Consider the following 20,143-nt stretch of genomic DNA (forward strand, 5'->3'; position numbering starts at 1 on the left):
CATAGCAGTGCTTCCGTGGTAGGAACAACAAAGTTCTCTCCAGGCTTGTCAGCAAAAGCAGCTCGTTTTAGCAGCCTTGCCTCCTTGAGTCCAGGGTTACTTGTTGTTTCTGTACGTCCGGAGAACCTTGCCCTCCTTCCCCAGAGTGGTTGCTGGGTTTGAGGCTGTGGCATCCGGAAGGAGGAGGAGGGAGTGGAAGTGACAGATGCATTTTCAGACTGGAGTCACCGAATCAAAACATTACCAAAATCTGGCTTTTAAAGAAAATAAACAGTTAATGCTACTGAAATGGAGTACCAAGCTTTGGCCACATGGTGGGTGGTGCATTATCTGGGGACAAGTTTTCATTCCCAGAGCTCATGTCACCTATTAGGGAAATGTACAGTGGATTTGCCTTTGGTAGTCAGACAAGGAACTTGTCAACCCTAATGCAAACAGGTGGAGTGGGGAAAGGTCAGTGCTTCTAACACAGGGGCCAAAGATAATGCAGTGCACTAATTCACGAAGAAGAGGAAGGGACGGTTAACTTCTTGGAAAAGTTAGGATAGAGCACTGAGGAACATTTGGTATACTTTCTTGAGCTCAACAGTTTTGTAAGTGAAAAGACTGTACCCTGACCTTGAGTCATAAGAGCACTACTTAAACTTTATGACAGTCAAGGATTTGGAGGACTATGGAAAGAGCATTTTAAGTCATGTCAAGTATCTTTAAAAGCATATTTAATATATAAACCTCGGTGGGGGGAGTGTGAAGGAGGGTTTTTGTTATTGTTGCTGTTCTTTAAACTCCCAGAAGATTGTTAGCTGACTTTGCAGGATCCTTTAAATGTTTCTTTTTGCATATGCATGAAATCAAACTCTGCAGCTTCCAGCACAAAGTTAAGAGGCATCATTTGTTCCTGTCTAAAAAGAGCTGCCAACACATTGGGTCAGTTAATGGCTCGCCTGTTTTTAAAGGAAGCCATAAGCTGATTTGCCACACAAATGATGCTTGATTAAGATGTAGTGAGAATAAATAAAGGGCTTGGTGATAATTTGAAAGTTAGACTAAAAAAAAAATGTCAAGGAAGTTCTCTACTATCTAACTGTTCTGTTTCCAAAAATGTGTTAACGTTGTATCTGCTAATAGCCATGAGGCTTCCATATTATCGTTTGATGTATTGCCACGTTAGGAGACTGGATTCACTTTAGTCATAGATTGCATTGATTTCTGCTAAAGTCTCATTATAAGGAGATCCATGACAGGGTGGCTTGGCGAACCTTTCACTTTTAACTCTTTCTACCTGAATGTGAACCAGTGCCAGCGCTGGTCTGGCTGTCAGTATGTTACACTTAGCTCTAGAATGTGAAGGCTTTACTTTTTCTAGTTGAATTTAGAATTCTGACTCAAATTTATCTTAGGAAATGGTGTACATTTTAGATGCTAATCAAATATTCTTATTTTGTGAACATGGGATGCAATATAACAGAGGATCCTTACACTTGTGAACTTTTTACTTCAGTCTCCAAAAAGTGAATGTCAGCCTTTGCATTTTTTAAAAACCTCACCTCTCCTCTAGATCCTTTATTTTCAGCACTGATAGCTTTCGGGTGAGGAGAAAGTCTGAATTTAGTGTTAGGCACCCCACGGTGTAATATCTATGCATTTGCGGTGATGTGACCCCAGCACACCCACTATCTTGAAATTCAGTTAAATAGAAATCATTTCCCCTTCCCCTTTCCATAGAGCCTTTCCTTCTGATTTTTCCTTTCCCGCTTATGATTTTGGGTTTCTGACACTTCTGCAATTATGGTTTCTCATTCACAAAGACACAGATTATCCTGGGATAGACTAGTAGCTTTAGTTTGTAACCAGTTCTTTTAAATCTCTCTAAAAATATGAGCACATTGAGAGAGAGTTCACATAGCATACAGTTCACTCATTTAAAGTATACAGTTTAATGGCTTTTCCTCTACCAACAGAGTTGAGGACCCTCACCACTGATTCCAGTAAGAAACCCTGTGTCCATTAATAGTTGCTCTTCATTACTCTCCAATATACCAACCCTAGTTAACCACTAATCTCCTTTCTGTCTCTGTTTGCCTATTCTGGACATTTCATATGGATGGAATCAAGTAATATGTGTTCTTCTGTGACTGGCCTCTTTCACCAGCATAATGTTTTCAAGGTCTGTCAATGCTGTAGCATGTCTCAGTACTACATTCCTTTTTGTTACCAAATAATATTTCCTTCTATGTTTATACCACATTTTCAAAATTCATCAATTAATGGACACTTAGGTTCTTTCCACTTTTTGGTTATTATGCATAATGCTGCTGTGAGCATTCATGTACAAGTGTGTGTGTGGACATTTCTTTTGGGTACACAGCCAGGCGTGAAACTTCTGAAAAGTCTGGGTCATATGGCAACTGTGTGGCTTAACCTTTTGAGGAGCTGCACGATTGATTTCCAAAGAAACACACCATTTCACAGTTCCACCAGCAGTGTAGGAGGAACATTTAGTAGGTGGAACATTTCTCTACCTCCTCATCAACACTTGTTGTCATCTGCCTTTGATTTTGGCCGTCCCAGTGGTTGTGAAGTGGTGTCTTCATTGCCGTTTTTGTTTGCGTTTCCGATGACTAACAGTTACTTTTTAACATCATCTTGATTCTTCCTCTGCTTTTCCTTTTTCTCCTTTTTCCCTTGCTCTCCATTATTTGTTTCTTCAGCTCAAACACGTTTTGTCTTAAAGAAGAAAGGAGATTAACAGAGAAAAGAGATCTACTCCTTCCAATTATGAAGGAAAAATAAAGCCCACGGACCAGAGACTTTATATGTCCCCTCTAAGAGGATGTGAGGAACTGCATCTTTCGTGCTTTAGAGAGTTTCTTCCCAGGTTGGCTTTGTGAGAGAGCAACCGGAGGGCTTGAGGAAAAAGCTGTGTAGAAATCCAGCCTCCACCTGAGAGCCCCAGAAGTACACTTCTAGGTACAGGTAAAAGCAGCCAGATCCGGGCTTCCCTGGTGGCGCAGTGGTTGGGAGTCCGCCTGCCGATGCAGGGGACGCGGGTTCGTGCCCCGGTCCGGGAAGATCCCACATGCCGCGGAGCGGCTGGGCCCGTGAGCCATGGCCGCTGAGCCTGTGCGTCCGGAGCCTGTTCTCCACAACAGGAGAGGCCACAACGGTGAGAGGCCCGCGTACCGCAAGAAGCCAGATCCAAATGATGTCCTTGGAGCTGGTCAGATGCCTGTGAACCTTGAAGTATACTCTGAGGGAAGTGATATCAGCCATTTCTAGAGGCAGTTTGGGGAAGTGGTAAGTTAGGAGTTTAGCCTCTCGCCAGCCCGTTGAGTTTGTGTCCTGCTTCTGCTATTTCCTCACTATGGATCTTTGAGCAGGTTAGCCTCTCAGGACCTCAGTTTCCTCATTTGTGAAATGGGGGAGCCTCAGTTGTTTGGTATGAGAATTAAATGAGTTCACACGTGTACAGTGCTTGCGTCCGTAGCTGGCACCTAGCCGTCAATACATGCTAATTCTCATAGGCCTTGTGCACAGTGACACACAGGAGCTCCTGCATGGATCACCAGACCCGGGGGGTCACTGAGGCTCTGGCAGCCTTAGGAAAGAGCTCTGTATTAACCCTCTCCTGCTTTAGACACCAGAGCCATCGTGCCAGTTTCTCTTTGTGGTTTCTGTGATTCGAGACAGGGTGTCCCAGCTCCCTCTGATGGCTGGTGAATATTTGACGATTCTCCTGTGGCATTTGTGCTTTCTCTTGGGTTAAATTGAAATCTCGTCGGAGCAATATGAGATATATCTATATATGGTTTACATATATTTATATGATAAACATGGTAGATCATTAAGTGTTTGGAGGTGGTTAAGTGTCTGAGTTGTGATGCTGAAGAAATGATGCATATTTTTTTTTCCGTTTTTGAAGAGTGTGTTTGCTATCTTCTCATCTTTCACTAGTACATAGTTAAAGGGAAAGGAGGAAACTAAACATCTAGGAAGAACTTTCGAGAGACTGGATTCCTAATAGTAACTTAGAGATGGAGCGAGGGAGGAGATGGTTGCAGTAACTATTCAGAAAATAAGCTCAGCCCTTGGCGAGGAGGAACCCAAGATGGAGTATATTTCATATATTCTAGGACCTTCTCCAAGGTTTGAGGAGAAAACATAGGAGATGTACTGAGGCTCTTTCCTGTGTAAGTGGGTGCTAAGATTTTAATTCGTAGGTTCATGCTACATTTACTTTAACGGATGAAGTCCACCTTTGCCTTAACCTCTGTAAAGGAACTAGCTGCTAGAATTTTTTTTTTTCAGGACTCATTTTTTAGAGTATTTTTGTGCAGTTTTGTTTTACATTTTCCTTTAAGTAATATGTTTACCTCTCTTCAGCAAATGGTAGCCCTCTGCCTCTGTGGTGCTTACTCTGTGTCAGGCATGTTGTAAGCACTTTGTGTATTAGGTCATTTAATTCTCACAATAACACTGAGCGGTAGGTACTGTTATTGGCGCTGTCCAGGAAACTGAGGCTTAGACAGGGGAAGTGACTTCGTCATGCTGGTAGTAAGTGATGGAGCCAGGCTTGCAAACCTGAGCAATGTCTCCTGAGTCTCTGCTTGTAGCTGCTGCTCCGTATATTTTCTCAACTTGAGAGGATACTGTACAGACTAGCTGTGGACAGTAATGACTTCATAATGGAGGCAGGAAGTGATCTAAAGCTGATGCCCGTTTCAGAATACTTTAGCACATCTCTCAACCAAATGCACTTTGATTGAAGGGCTTTTTTTCTTCCTTCATAACTGGAAGAGGTAGCTCGCTTTTCTCTATTAATCTCCTTTCTTAAGACAAAACATGTTTAAGCTGCAAAAACAAGCCTTGCAGGGCTGCATGTTTGCGACAGGAGAGGTGGGACCCTGTGTTTGGGGCTGCTGTCCTCCAGACTGGCCTCTGAGTAACCATTTGGCTTCGGCCCGTCACTCCGTCACTTTCTTTTCTGGACCTCAGTTTCTTACTTATAAAATGAAAGGTCTGAATTAGTTGAGCTCTAAGAGCTGCCTGAACTCCACAGTTTATTCCTTATATATTCAAGACCCAGGATATTTTTACTGAGATTCACATTTCTGGCCTCTGATGAGAAAATCTGATGACAGGGGCCCATGTCCCTGCAGAGCAGTGGCTGGTGTTTTAGGTGAACGGTGTGCCCATTACCTGGCCCAAAGCCCCATCACTATGTATGGCCTGGCTCTTGGCCAGCTCTGTTCCTATGTGCCCCTGGCCTCAACCCTGAGGCTTAGGTATTTGGAACCTCAGCTTTATGGAGTCAAACTAGGGTTAGTGAGGAGAAGTTATAGAAAGCAGACTTGCTTTAGTAAAGGGAGAAAAACTCATAAAGTTAGAACTGTTGAGAGATGGAAGAGGTTTTCTTGGGAGGTGAAGCTTTCTCTTGCATTCAGATGGAAACTGATCACAGGATTTATGCCCAGAGTCCTGATGGGTGATGACGGAAGGGTCTTCTCAAGCCTGAGAACTTGTGATTCTCTATCATTTAGATATTTCAGAAACATTTCTGAACAACAGCCTTGGTTTCCATTCCGTTTCCCTCTTGAGATACATATAGAAAACTTATTTATGCTTGGTCTTAATCTCCCAGGCCAAAGCAATATCACCCGCTCACTTAGTATTTGTTTATTTATTTGGTGCTAAACTGTACCTCCTCACCTGGCTCTCTACCGGCAGGCAGATATCTAATAGCCAAGGACTCCAGACTCTTGTCATTAAAAGCCATAATTCAACATCAGTGTTAAATAACATTATTGGCAATGTAAGTCAGTATGGTCTGGGGACTTCCCTGGTGGCGCAGTGGTTAAGAATCCGCCTGCCAATGCAGGGGACACGGGTTCGAGCCCTGGCCTGGGAAGATCCCGCATGCCGCAGAGCAACGAAGCCCGTGAGCCACAACTACTGAGCCTGCGCGCCTAGAGCCCATGCGCCGCAACAAGAGAAACCACCGCAATGAGAAGCCCGCGCACCGCAACAGAGTAGCCCCCGCTCGCTGCAACTAGAGAAAGCCTGCGCGCAGCAATGAAGATCTAACGCAGCCAAAAAAAAAAGAAAACAAAAACAAGATACTGTATGGTTTGTTTACTCATTTCAGCTCATAGAAATACGTATCTGGGGATTTGGAAGGAATCCTACCTTTATCTTCTAATCTTTAGTAAGAGTCTCATCCTCATCTCTCCTGATGCCTCTGTTCTTAAAAGTCCCCTGGCTTCTCAAAAAGGAAGGAATTTTATGACCATGAAATCAGGAAAGATTCAAAAAGAACCCAGGACTCTAAAACTTATTCTTTTAGTTTTTTAGAAAGGACTGATTATGTTTCCAATGCAATATTAATTTGTTTAGAAACCAGTCTCAGCTTTTTAAAAGGAAGACCTTGACCATTATTGTTGCATTTTTGGACATGAAACTTGGTATATAAAGAACCTAATATTTTGATAGCCCCTGAAAGTCTTCAGTTTATCCCCAGAAGAGATACTTCATTTGGTATATACTCAAAGGAGGACCTTCACTTATTACTGAGTGGCTGAAGTGATGCTGAAATTCTGTGTATTTGATCATGTGAATTGAGAGATGCTAAATTTCAGTTAACCTGACAGGATTTGACTTTCATTTTATCTCAGCTCTGGAGGATTTTGTGGCAATATAAAACCCAGAGAAATAAGGCTGCCTTGTGCTGTGTTATTTTTCTTCTACGAAGCTGCAATTATGGTGGTTCTATTAAATTGAAACCTTGTCTATAGGTATATACTATAATCTTTTATTTTAAACTTTGAGGAGTTAATCACTCGGCAGTTTAACTTGTGGTGGGATAAGTGTGCTTTATAGATTGAAGTTAAAATATTAACGACTAGTATTAGATCTAGTTCTTTTATTTTTCTCTATGAGAGGAAAATTTTCTTTTACTGCCTCAAAAGCATTGGTTATAAGTTGGTTTCTACAAGTATCATGTTTTTTTAAAAATCTCGTCTATTGCATGAAATAGCGGTATTTAGAAAATCTGTTTCGGTAGAAATGAGCATCATTTGTCATAAAATTAAAGCTTATGTATCAGATTGTTAGGCTTTTCCATATTCAATGTATGGACATATATTTCATGATATAGATTTGAAAAAAGAAAGTATTTTTGCATTAAATGTATGGCTTATTCATGTTCTTTCCAGGCAAAGGTATATAAAGAGCTCATATATTAGGCAAGATCCAGGAAATGTTTTCTTTCTTATTAACCAGTTCAGCCTCTTATCTCTCCATCATAAATGGTTTTTTACACACACAGTCCATGTAAGCACTATTGAAAAGGCAAACACATGAGGTTTTTCGGAGGTATTGTCAGTGAACCTATACAAATGCCTTTTTTTACCCATAAGTATTTATTTTCCCTGGTCCCCGTTTTCTACAGAAGATGTTCACCTGGCCATTCTGTAACCATAAACTGACTACACCTACATGTAGTTCCAAATGACCCAAAGAATAGTGGAAGAGAAAAGGTTTTCCCCTTTACTTATCAAGGTGTTTTCTCCTTTATTTACCAAAGGACCTGGAACGTTCTTTCTCCCAGATACGAAGGACTGTGCCTCTCGAAGGTCACTTCTCCGTGACCTCATCACTAAGGCACTCCTAGTTACTCTATTTGGATAGCAGCATCCCTCCCCCGTTCCCATCCCCAGCACACTCCGCCCCTCTCCCTGCTTCAGTTTACTTATGCTTAGCATGTGTCCTCCCACCAGAATGTAAGGGCTACAAGAAGCAAGGCTTTTAGACAGTTTTTGTTCAGGGTAAAGTTCCCAAAGACTAGAATGGTCCTTGGTGGAAATGGAAAGCGCTCAGTAAATCTTAAGATCTGTTAAATAAGACTGGAAAGATGGACTACGTTAACATGTTAGTCTCTAATTTCATGAAAAAAATATTTCATGACACTAACATTTTTTTTCTTAGCTTTTGACTTATATAAATGGGGTCAGGGAGATTCTAATTTGAGTCTCCTGTTAAAATAATTGAGTCATCGTGTAGAATATGACATGAAGTGGGAGCCTTGTTCATGCCCTTCAACTCAGGAGAAAAAAGACATACCAGTAACAAGCAGAAGTTACAGGGTATCCACAAATTTTGTAACCAACTCCAATTCTGTGCATATGTTTATTGTCCCGTAGCCTTAATACATATGTGTATATGTGAGCATATATGTTAAAATGAAAGACATATGCCTTATAGGAAATTTTGAAAATATGGGACATTTAAAAAGAGAGGAAGACAACCTCAGTAACTCAACCACTCACCCACTAAACTCTAGTGTTTTTTTCATTCTGTGGTTACATATTTACTTTTACCAAACTGGGAATATATTGCATAGGTTTTTGTAGCTTTTTAAAATTTAAAGGCGCATGTTGAAACTTCCTCAGCGTTTCTGTGATGTTTCTACTTTCCCCCTACATATAAACAGCGCTGCTGTAAATGTCTGTATGTGCCTAAAAATCGGTGCATCTCCATGATTACTTTCTTAGATCAAGTTCCTGAATATGGCACTAGTAAGTCAAAAGCTATTCATGTGTAGCTATAGAGCAGGGTTTTTTTGTTTTGTTTTGTTTTGTTTTTTAAGCCCATTTAGTGATGTCTACAGTTATACGCCCACTCCCTAGTATGGCTGTCCTTTGAAGAAGAAAGAATATCTGTCAGCTGACAGTGCTGTTGCAGGGTCCTGGCACAGCTTTCTGCATCACTTTGCTCCAAGCTAGATTAGTTTGGCAGCCGGGGCAGGACACAGAAGGTGGAGAATCAAAAGAGGAAAAAAGCCTCCATGATAGAATCATCAGGATTGCAGTTGGTGAAACCCCCACTGTTCCCTTCGATTCTTCTGTGTCTTGGGGATGTTCAGTGCAAATTGAACAGGGAATTAGGAAACTTGGGTTTCAGTTGTGGTTCTGCCTCAAATTGGCTTTACCGTTGGCAAGTCACTTCCCCTCTCTGGTCTCTTTCATTTGGTTTTCTTTCATTTCAAAATGATAAGCAGGAGGCTCCTGGAGGGGAACTTGGTTTAGATCAGTGCGTCTCCATCCTGGTCGCACACGAGAATCATCTGGGGAGTTTAAAACTTACAGACTCCCAGGTCCCACCTGCAGAGATTCTGATTTGTCTGGTGGTGGGAGGGCACTCTCCAGATGATTCTGATGTGCTGCCGGGATTGACGGCCACCACACTGGGTGAATCCAGAGTCTTCCTCTGGTTCTTCTATCCCGTGCTTCTTTAGTTATTTAAGAAATAGTACTTTTTCCTTTGACGATATCAGAATCCTACATGAAAAGAAAGACGTTTAAAATGTGTTAATTGTTACGATTAAAACTGATAGTATGTGCAGTTAAGTATTACCTCAAGACATGAATTACTGACTCACTAATAATCACCAGATTTTGGAGACCAGCACGAAGACAAACAAACGGCAAACACAGCAAGTGGAGGAAAGCACACAAACTTCTGTAAAGCAGTCAGAGAGTACAATAATGAGTCAGAAATGACTGGACATTTTAATTACATTGAAGTTGTTGGGTGAAATTTTCACTGATAGGCTAAATCCTCGTTTATCTTGATTGTAGGCCTCTAGCAGAAGAGGTAGCAATACCTTGGTATTTTTCCCAAGTAGGGAGGACCCCATTTTCCTCATCAACATTGGCATTACCTAGTTTGGGGGGCAGTAAAGGGTGGTGGTGGTGAAAAAGGTGATTCTGGTACCCAGTTGTCCTTTGGGTCAATTGCCAGGGAAACATAAAGCAACGTGGGGCTCAAGATAGAAGTTTGACGTCACTGAGTTGGTAAGAGTGAGATTCCACCACTCCAGAATGTGAGCACAGTGGTATAGGAGCTGCGAAAACTGGGCTCGTGCTGGGCAGAGAGGGCCCGGGAGCTCAGGAACCATGTGATTCACCTAAGCCTCCACCTGTGAAATGAGCCTCATGGGTCCCTATCACAGCTGTCATGAGCTCTTACACTGCACGACCAGCAAAGGGGCAGCTCTGAACATCGAATATATGTTCACTCTAATTATTGTCAGAAGAAACATATTCAGAATCTGACTACATCCTACCAGCTTTATTATCACCCACTGAGTCCCGGCCATCATCATCTCTGCCCGAACTGCTGCTATCACCTCCAGCCGCTGTCCAGCTCCCATTCCTGCCCCTGCAATCTGTTCCCCGTATAGCAGATAGAACAAACTTAAAAAAAAAAAAAAAAAAAATCAAAGGACATCACTCCTCTGCTTACATCTTCCAGGGGCTTCTCATCATACTTTGGACCGAGTCAGAGTTCTTGCTGTAGCCCCCAGGGTGTGACCTGATTTGGCCCCTGCATTCTGTCCACCTCTTTTCCAAACATACTTCCTCTCACCCTCCTACAGACCCTCTTTTCTCCTTGCTGGTCCTCAAATACACTAAACTTGCTGCTACCTCGGGCCCTTTGGAGCCCTCTTCCCCCCAACTTTTTGGATAGAATTATTATTCACACAGCAGATATCTCTTTATGCATCTGAAATATGTGAGAATGACTCCCAAAGAAGACTATCTGGTAGACATTTATCTATTTCTCCCTTATTTAACCAACTCATTTTGAAAATTCAGCTTGCTTCTATGCCTCCTGTACCCTGAGGAAAATATCTTCCAACAAAAGGTAATTATAAAATCATGAGGTTTTATTACTTTTGTGAACAGGGAGAGTTACCAGGCACCGCCCTCAGTTTTTGCAGATTTCCCTCAGATAACTCACCTGGCTCACCCCTCCATAGCGTTGCCGACTCTGCTCCGTCGCCCCTTCGTCAGAGTTTTCCGTGGCCACATTAAAAACTTCATCTGCTACTTATCCTCTCTTCCCTCACCCTCCCTTATTTTTCTTCATACTATCACTACTTGAAATTGTTATATTATATCTTTCATTAATTTACTTGTTTACTGTCTGTCACCCCTGTGAAAATGTAAGCTCCACAAGGACAAGGTTCTTGTCTTGTCAACAGCTGTATTCTGAGAACCTGGCACTCGGTAAATATCTGTTGAAAGTATGAATGGATTAGTGAATGATAGAATATGAACCCATCCGCAGTTGTCAGGTGCATCACTCACTTGAGGGATGGAGTAATGACTTTATATTCCATACTTTTTATTTACCTTATGTTGAAGGCAAGATTTAATTTGAGGGATTACAAACTTCATTTCTTCTCCTATGCACAGCAGAGCGATTCTTGCTGGGCCTGTGCTGAGGGATTCATCTGCTTTCTAACCCACACTTGACCCTTGATAGTCATTATATCCTGAGATCTTTTCCTGTTCTCCTACCAGTGTTTCTGAGACCTAGTTGCCTACTCCCCAAGACCTACAAACAAGTGCTTCTCTGTTCTGAGGAGTTTTGCTTTGGAGGTTCTGCAAGGGGACTTTTTACAGATAATAGAATAGAAATGTCCTTTGGAGTCAGCTGTTATCAAACACAGAAAGAAATCTGAAAGAAGTAGCTGGACATACATAGTGCTGCCTGATGTTTTTAGGGAGATGGGCATCTGGTAGACCTGATACTCCAAGGGGACCCAAGTGTTACTTTAGAAGGAAATCTTAGAGGTTGATCGTAAACCTTACCTGTATAGTTTAAGATGAATCTGTCTCTGTAAATAGCAAATGACCAGTGAGATATGCCAAATTGTGACCTTTTGGGCAATGAGAGAACTGTAAGAGAAAGCCCGAGTTTTCTGTGAAGTCAGAATAAGAGGCCTTGGTTACAACAGTTGTTTGTTAAAGCAGTTGATGTTTGCTCTGGAATGAATTTAATCTCTTATATACTTGCATGCCTTTACTTTTTAGCCCTGAAAAACTACATGCATAGAGAGTTTGAAGCAATTAGGTGATATTATCCTTATCAGTTTGAGCTTATTTCTATGGAAGGTACATCTACTGTATCATTACTTTGTTCTTCCTTTCCTAAATGCATTTATTATATGAAATGGATTCCACTTCACTGAGATTAATTCCTTACCTGGCTGTCTTTCCTACTAGACTGTGAGCTTCCTGAGGGAAGGCGCTGTCCACACCCAGCCCGTTACACTGGGCCCTAGCACCAGTGTCTTGAATGACTCTCCATCTATGGTCATGTTAGCTAATTGTTCTGCTTAATCATGACCATCTGGATGCCATTCACTTGGTGGGAGGTACCTGGAGTTTAGACCAAATGTTTCAAGGAACAGATCAGCATCTCTAAGGCTCACCTTGCAAACACTAGACCTGTGCAGGAGAGGTCAGTGTTCCGCTCAAACAGGGCCATGCTCAGAAAAGTCATGAAGCGATGCTTTATTACAATCCAAAGTCTGCAGATTAAAAAGTCATTCGTCTCTTCTATCTTCTTGACCTCCGGGACTATCTTGAAAAGCCATTCACCTAATTAAAACTCGATCCTTTAAAATTAGAAAGTCTTACTCTCTTTGGTAAAACTAAATGAGTCATAGTTTGGCTTACTGCTGTCTGAAACTAATCAATGTTCTTTTCTATTGAGGTACTATATTAAGTAAATCTTAGTGTCTTACTCATAAAAAGACTTTTGTGTTTCATTAACTTAGAGTGTGAAAAATACATTACATTGTAGGTAAGAAGAGAACAAGCCATTTTCTTTAGTGAAGCTAATGAGAACTCATTTTGAACCGGAGCATAACCATGAGCTTGCTTGCTATTTTTATATTTAGTCTTTGAAAAGGTGGCACATAATTACTACAGTACAGTTTGTGCATTCCAGAATAAGTGATATTTTTGGCATTAAAATGAAATTTATGAGTAGGTTAAGATTCTGGAACAGCACATGCTGTCACTGGCGTGTTAAAATAATTGCAGTTCATTGACTCATGCAAATATATTCTTCTGTGTTTCCTGTTTGCAGTTTGTCACTTTCACCGCCAGAACAATTTAAGTAAGAAAACAGAAAAACAGCTCAAACTTTGGCCCTTGATTGATTTTTGGTAACTGAGATGGGACATATTCTTTAAAGGAGCAATAATCCCGAAATAGGCCATTACCTTGCGTGGCCTCTTTGGTAACCACCATGTTGCTAAAAAAGATGTGTTTGTCACTTAGGTTGACTGACTGGGGCAGGGCGGGTGGTCACTGTCACCGAGCATTCATCCCACTGTCCTATGCTTCTGGGTGACTCTCAGCCCAGATTCCTCCCATCTTTTTCAGAGGAGTGGGCATTTCTGGTGAAGCAGACGCACTGCCCTTCTGGAGCCAGCAGCCAGTTTCAATAAGATTATTTCAACACCAAGTAGCAAGCCATCTATAAGCGTATAGCTTTGGCCATTATTTACCACGCTGCCGGCTGAGAAAAACCCAAGGTATGAGAAAAACCCGAGATCATCTAAAACCTAAGTTGTCAAGGTCACAGGGCAGAAGGATTCAAATGCAGTGAATATGACCTGACCCTTTCCACCTGCCAGTGCCTTGGTGTCTAGCAGCTCAGTGATGGACAACGTCAGACCATGCCTTGGTGTTCATGAGCTTAGGGCCAGACTGCGGTCCTGACAGTAGTTCCCCAGGGACCGGGGCCTGTGGAGCTTTGACAAAGGAGCTTCAAGTGAGATGGCTGGACGCTAGCTGGGGAGCCTTCAGCGGCCACTGTGTGAGGGTCACGTGGCTGTTCTAAGTAGCCACTGAACTCGGTGTCTCCCACGCCCTGTCTTCTCCTTCCATAGGAGACCACTGAGGAAAATTCTCTTTTTGAATAAGCCAGGACATCCTTTCTGCAAGTCACCTCTTCTGGTTCCAGGCCCATATGTTAAAATTTATCACCTTGTTCATTAGAGCAACTCAGCAAATCTTTGCTGGATTGAATAAATATTAGAAAGAGGAGAATCAACACTCGTTCTGAACACACAAGGCTCTAAGCACTGCATTAGGTGTCTTTCGTATTTCACTCCTTTTATACACCCTCTGAGTTGGGAACCTGCCCAGAGTCACAGATGGACAAAAGCAAAGCTGATATTTTAATCCAGATCTATATCACTTTCAACTATATTAGGAGGCGTGTAGGATTTCTTTGACTTTCTACTAATTTTTACGTTTCAATATATTTTTTTATGAGGGGGGAACAAAAAGAAACTCCTTTAAAGATAATCTGTCTGAAAACATTGTTTCCCATAAATATTAGGTAACTTATTGTTTACCATTGTTATTAAATTGTATATTTGCAGCAATGCAATTCTTTCATTGCATGAGAAATATTTCTTAGGGACATATAAGGTACAAACTGCTGTAGATTTAATTCACAAGTCAAATCTTGTGCTCTGTGGATATGGTAATGTCTTTGGTTATATTAGAGTCATTGTCTGAATATTTTGGCTTAAAGATAGTTATAGTTCTCAGACTGACTAATTCCCATTAGTTCAAAATGCTGATGTTCTTAGCGAATTGAGTCAGGTTCCTATCTGCTAATTCTATTGAAGTAAATGGGTCTATGGAAATTTCTACCCCTAAATGTGACTTTGAGTTCTATAAATCACTTCCTTTACATGTATCCTACTGTGATTTTTCCTAAATTTGTAATTACTATGAATATTTGCAAACCAATATAAATCCCATTTACCTGAAAGATATTTTAAGGTCAAAATAAAAGGATAACCCTGTTACTGTCACTATGGGAATTTTAAAAACGTGCGTGTATACACGTACATATAGTATATAGTTTAAAATTTTAATTGGGCTTGGATGTTGCCTGATTCACATTATCCCAGAGCAGTTTTGACTGCTCATTAAATTGCTACCCCCTTGATTTTAAATAAGATTTTCTTTAATTGTGTTTGTGATTCTTCATGCTTGGTAATTTGTCTATTTTTAGTGTGCCCTTTGGTTGCTTATTTTAACATAAATCCTAGTATTTTCACTTGTACGATTCTTAGTAGTGAGTATTCCTTAAAATTTTTTTCTTAACGTACATACACTGTTTTACCATCTGCACAAATCTCCCCAGGCAGGCTGGCCAAGAAGGCCCTTGCAATGTGAACTTATGTCTGCCTGTAGACCAATGGATTTGTAATTTTTTTCTCTCTGGATTATCAAAATCACCCAGATATTATTTTTTTAATTAACCACAAAACAAAAACAGACTTTCTCTGAAAGATTTTAGAGATCATCAAGTTTAATTATTTTATTTTATTGATTAAAAAGTATGAGTTAGTTATTTTATCAGTGAAAAGCACAAAGCCCCAAGAGTTTATGGCCTTATTGGAGACCCACACAGCAGGTGATATGTATGGTTGGGAGGAAAGTTATCTGTGAAAAATTGAAGGACCACTCCCTCTGGAACAGAATTCTCAATCATGGAACTATGGGCATTTTCTGCCCAATAATTCTTTGTTGTCCTGTTGCTATAAATTTATTGAGAATCTTATGAGAATGCATGTAAAGCATATAGTATAGAACCTGGCACATGGTAAATGCTAAAGACACCATTAAATATGACTATTAAATATTGATAATGCACCAGTCCATAATTCAAGAAGCCCTGTGTAGCTGACAGTGGAGACACATGGTATTTATTGAAATAGAAAACAATATTAAACTAGAAAAAATTTTTTAAGAAAACAATTAAAAAGCATGCTGGTACCAACAAAGATACGTATGTAAGAATTAACCCAGTTGGAGGAACTATGAAGAAGTCTGTCTACCCCAGTAGTTGTAAGCAAATGTACTTTTCAGGTCTGAAGCCAGCGCCAGCCAAGAGCACTGCAGAGATGGGAGCTATATTTGGAGAGAGTGTTTCACACTGTTCCTCCCTGAATGATAGGCTAAAGTGGGAACTGCAGCAACATCCCCGTGAGAGGAGAGCTTCCAAGATTATCAGAGAGGAGGGAGAGCTGGAGCAAGTTTACACAGTGCGAACCACGCTGATTGTAATAGACAGCAGCATTGCCACGCTAGGATTTGTCAAAAGACAACCAGAGGGTCTGAAAGAACAAAACTGGAGAACTCTACCTTTGCCTTGGCCCTGTGTAATGACATTTTAATGATTCGACAAAAGAAAAAAGAGATCTATCTAGCTCCCGTTTGAATGGATGAATTAATAGCTAGCTAAAATGTTTTGATTTTTTCTTCTAGTTTTCTTGGAAATTCTGCGTATATGAGAAGGAGGGTAGTATACCATACAGATAAGATCTCCATTTCACGGAGTCCATATGGCGTGGGTGTGTAGTCAGGAAATGATGGACCTCAGGACCACTTGCATGTATCATCGTCACCCAAGTATCATTAAGTACAAAAGGAAACCAGTGTTTGTCAAGAATTCACTGTGGGTCAGGTATTGTACTAGCCTGTCACGTCATTATTTAGATTGGCCGCATGTGTTAGTTAGAGCCAGACTAAAACCAGACCACCCAGACTCACATCCCAGCTCTGCCTCATAATAGCTTTGCTACGTGGGGCAAGTTAACCAACCTCCCTGTTTCAGTTTTCTTGTATGTAAAAATGGGAATAATAGGACCTATTTCATGGGGCTCTTGAGAGAATTAATGGGATAATATATGTAAAGTACTTATACATATAAGAAGTGCTATAAAAGGCATTTTATAATTAGCATTCTATAATTTTATGATGCTAATAAGAAAGCAAAGTAATACATGGTGCTAGGATTCACACCTATTTTAATCAAAAGCCTATGCTTTTTTTTTCTATAACATAGTGAGTGCTTCTACATGCTAATACTTAATGTGATCTGTGCAGCATAATGATATTAAATTGAAGTCACCCTTGATTTCTAGGAACACTAAATGCTAAGATATGTAAAGTACCTATTTTTCATTACTTATATTCATCCCCAATTTAGACATTGGCTATAGAATCTTTTAACCTTTGATATATCTAGGTGAAAGGATAGACATTAAAAGATTATACTCTTGGATTATACTTAATATATTTCTCTGTATTTGAAATACAGAGAAATAGTGCTTCCCTCAACTTGATTTCATTTATTCTTGTAATAGTATTTCATAGATAGAAAAGATTCTATTATCCCAGCCTACAGATGAAGCTCAAAGTTTGAGTCCTAGCCAAGGTAGGACTGAAATTCACATCTTCTCTTAATTCAAGAGTGTTTTTCACTGTGTTTACATATTTACTTAGCAGTTGTTAATTGAGCACCTACTATGCACAGGTGTATTAAATCCTGGCTATACAAAGAGCAAGGTACCTTTTTTTTTTTTTTTTTTCCTAAAACAGGTTACCATCTAGCAGACAAGAAGGGTATAGTCCATGTGTGATATTATTAGCGTGAACAAAGTGCTATAGGAACACCCAGGAATGATTAAGTGGGCCTGGAGATTTGAAGAAGGCTTTTTAGAGGAGGTGACATTTTTTTTTTTTTTTTTTGCGGTACGCGGGCCTCTCACTGTTGTGGCCTCTCCCGTTGCGGAGCACAGGCTCCGGACGCGCAGGCTCAGCAGCCATGGCTCACGGGCCCAGCCGCTCCGCGGCATGTGGGATCTTCCCGGACCGGGGCACGAACCCGCGTCCCCTGCATCGGCAGGTGGACCGTCAACCACTGCGCCACCAGGGAAGCCCCGAGGAGGTGACATTTTAAAGTAATCAGAGTTGTGAGAAAAGTAGAAGATGGGAACCCTGTAAGCAGAGGAAAACGTTTATTTGATTGTTGAGAGAAGGTGAGTGCGGCTGAGTGACAAGCAGATGGATTGTATGGTGAGACGAGACTAAAAAATATTATAGTTTGAGATGGGAAGGATACTAGGTAGTTGGACATTTTCCTGTAGGTGATAGGAAACCATGAAAGGTTTTTAAGCAAATATTGTCAGAGCTCTCTTTGAGAAAATCATCATCCTAACTCTGATGAGGAATGTATATAAGAGACATTGGCTTTAGAGAATGTAATTATGAAGCTGATAACAGTAGTCTAGAGATTTCAGAAACAATTTTGAGAAATTGATGTCTGACTGAGGGTGGACTCAGAAATGACAGTTTTGGATGGGTGAGTGATGAACGACATTATGAAAAAGAATACAAGAAAAAGAAGAGGTTTGGAAGGAAAGCGTGGATTCAGTGTTGGGCATGTTGTGTTTGAGATCATCGAGGCTGCACACATAGATAGTAGCGCCACTAATATAGCCCTGAGGGTTGAAACTGTGAGGGTGGATGGAACCAACACCGGAGGAGGTGTAATGTGAGGCTACAGAACAGAAGGTGAGGGTGGGAGGGTAGCATTTGGGGGGTAGTAGTGGAAAGGAGCTTTCTGGTTAGAAGAAAGCCAAAATAAAACTATGGAAACCTAGGAATGAGAGAATTTCTGTCAAGAGGTACATAATGCCACTTGTTGCCAAGAGGTCAAAAGGCTGAGGCTATGGGATTTGATGTGTGATGATGCACTTGGACCTGATGATGTCAAAAATCCCATCCAGTTAACATGCTGGGCCTTAATTTGGGAGTTTGATCTAGATTCACTCAAGGGCAAATAATAACTTTAGGTAAATTGGCCAATCTGAAGAAATCCTTTAATTTACAAAACCATTACCAGAAGCCTTTTCCTGCGTATGGGTGTGAATTTGGTACTGCCATTTCTAATCCTGGAACTTCAGTCTCCGGAAAGAAATTTGTTAATGGTTGGATTGTATAGAATATATAGAGTTCAGAAGACTTTAACTTCTAAACAGTAGGCGTACAGGGTTGGGATTATAAAAATGAGGGCAGTGCATATTAGTATTTGGATTCCAAATCATGATGGGGATAAATAATGTCTGTAGTAAAGAAGTGTAGGGGTGTGTGTGTGTGTGTCTGTGTGTGTGTGTGTGTGTGTGTCTGTGTATGTGTGTGTGTGTGTGTGTGTGTGTGTGTGTGTCTGTGTGAAAGAGAGAGAGAGAGAAAATAGATCACTATGATAGTGTTGGCAGTGCCTAGGTTTGTATTTTGGTCTTACTGGAATGATTTCAACTTAGATATCCTTTCCAAACTCACAGACTCATACTTTAGAATCTTCATCATTTGAATGATCATTGTTCATGCCATTGCAAATACTGGCATTTCAGCAACAGTTACTTTTTTTTTTTTTTTTTTGCGCGTGAAGAGGTTGACAATTTGGGCTCCTCTTGTGTGTGCAACCAATTTGGATTTGGGACATTGAATAGAATCATCAAATTATTGTTGTTATTGTGTGGAGTATCATCTGTTGAAGGCTTCAGAGAGGGGGAAGCAATGTTTTGTCCAAGTTTGAACATACCATTCTTAATGGATAAAGAGATCTAAAGGCAAAATCTAGTCATTGGAACCTTGCAATCTTTTAATTACCTCTTTCCCCCCGCTTTAAGAATGGAAACATTTCATAGCTCTTCTGCTGCCAAGTTGCTACTCAGCTCTGGCTGCCATTAGCTTTGTTGGAGATGATTCAAAACAGACAAAAGACAAAGGTTTGTGCCCTGAGAACTTTGCCGGGTGATGGTGTTGGTGTGAGCAGTCGGAAAGATGGCTTTTGTGGTTATGCTTGCAGCCCGTGTAATAAGGATGAGCAGATCCTTATTTGGATGTTTATTGGTGACCTCTGACCTGAATTGCAGGAGTCTCTGTTGTCTTTGTGCTTCCAGCAGCAGCTGCCAACATTCTCCACTGGATTCAGAAGTGAGCCAATTAGGTGATGTGCACAGACCAAGAAAACTTGACCTTCACTCCCTCCCATGCCCCTCAGCCTCATCACCTCTTACTTCCCTTTACAATCCCTGATCAGAACAAACACACTGTCTCCATCAGGTATTTCCCTATTGCAGTGTAACCTTGTTAAATTATTACAGGTTTATTCAGAACTGAAGTAAAACACTACTTTTTCTGCCTGCAATCTTACTGCCTTATCCTTTAATAAAAATTAAATGAATGTCCACAGACCTTTGGAATTTTCTATAAAAGGAATCATTCTAGCACCTAAGGGAAGAGAACTTGATATCTAAAACGTCCACATCAGTGTTTCTGAGCTTTCCTATAAATAGATCAATTTAATTATATTTCCACTTGCCTCATTAACCTTTTATATTCTTTTTCTAGTTCCAGTTTAAAAATAATTTAGGAGTAAGGCTTCCCTGGTGGCGCAGTGGTTGAGAGTC

At 40.8% G+C, this 20,143-nt stretch overlaps 1 protein-coding gene across 1 annotated transcript in view; it reads left to right on the top strand.

Moving 5' to 3' along the window:
- Positions 1-20,143, top strand: part of RNF150 (ring finger protein 150) — a 239,125-nt gene that overhangs the window by 1,361 nt on the left and 217,621 nt on the right. The gene's annotated exons all lie outside the window — the stretch shown is intronic.

Source organism: Lipotes vexillifer, unplaced genomic scaffold (genome assembly GCF_000442215.2).
Source record: "Lipotes vexillifer unplaced genomic scaffold, Lipotes_vexillifer_v1.1 scaffold1945, whole genome shotgun sequence".
NCBI classification, from domain to species: domain Eukaryota; kingdom Metazoa; phylum Chordata; class Mammalia; order Artiodactyla; family Lipotidae; genus Lipotes; species Lipotes vexillifer.